Raw genomic sequence first — 915 nt, 5'->3', positions numbered from 1 at the left:
AACCCATGGGTGACAGGAATTCTTAGGCTAATAAATTCACTTTTTGACCTAAAACTCTCTAGTTTGTTTGTTTCATACTTTTGGCCAATTACTGCACAATCTTTGGATCATCTGAAGTTAGGAGGAAAGTTAGATTCTCACACTGGCTTTCTTAAAAAAAAAAAAATGTTATTTTCGTTTTAAGGGCCTAATACATTGAAAATGTAGCAATCCAAGGGTGTTGACCTAGGGTTACAAAAAAAAGGGCGCTTGGGATCCTATATCAAGCAAGTAAATATTCTGCAAACTGAAGGTGCCAACACAAGGGAAACACCCAACCCCTCAACGCTTAAGAACTAAGCAAACTCCATGGAAACAATGTATGGCATCTGACTCATTGCAGAAAAGAATATAAATTGTACATCACTATTGAAAAGAACATAATCAAACATTGAAATCACACTGTACTAATAAAAAACATGGCCTCATTACATATTTGTAACTGAATTACATTGAACAAGTGTTGAAAAATATACTCAATCGAGAATCCTCTTCCGTGGTGCTGCAATTAGATTTTAATGTAAACCCAGCAGCCTAATAATGACATCTCAAACATTAAAGATTATTTGTATTATCGCTGCAATTTGATGACAACATTTCAGCCAACACGTGTTTCGTCAAGGGAAAACTTCTTTTCCCTTCTTCTCACGCCAAATATCACGCCGTGGAAGTCAATTAGAGCGGTCCACGGCGTGATATTTGGCGTGAGATCGCTGAACTTGATAATTCATCATCGATGGCAGTTGGCTAATCATAAGTTGTGTGACTGGTTTAACGAAAGCCCTGAAGAAGTCGCTTGGGAAACCAAAGAAGTTTTCCCTTGACGAAACACGTGTTGGCTGAAATGTTGGCTGAAATGTTGTCATCAAATTGCAC

Source organism: Pleurodeles waltl, chromosome 4_1 (genome assembly GCF_031143425.1).
Source record: "Pleurodeles waltl isolate 20211129_DDA chromosome 4_1, aPleWal1.hap1.20221129, whole genome shotgun sequence".
NCBI classification, from domain to species: Eukaryota; Metazoa; Chordata; class Amphibia; order Caudata; family Salamandridae; genus Pleurodeles; species Pleurodeles waltl.
The sequence above is the reverse complement of the archived record's forward strand: the minus strand, read 5'-3'. Positions refer to the sequence as shown.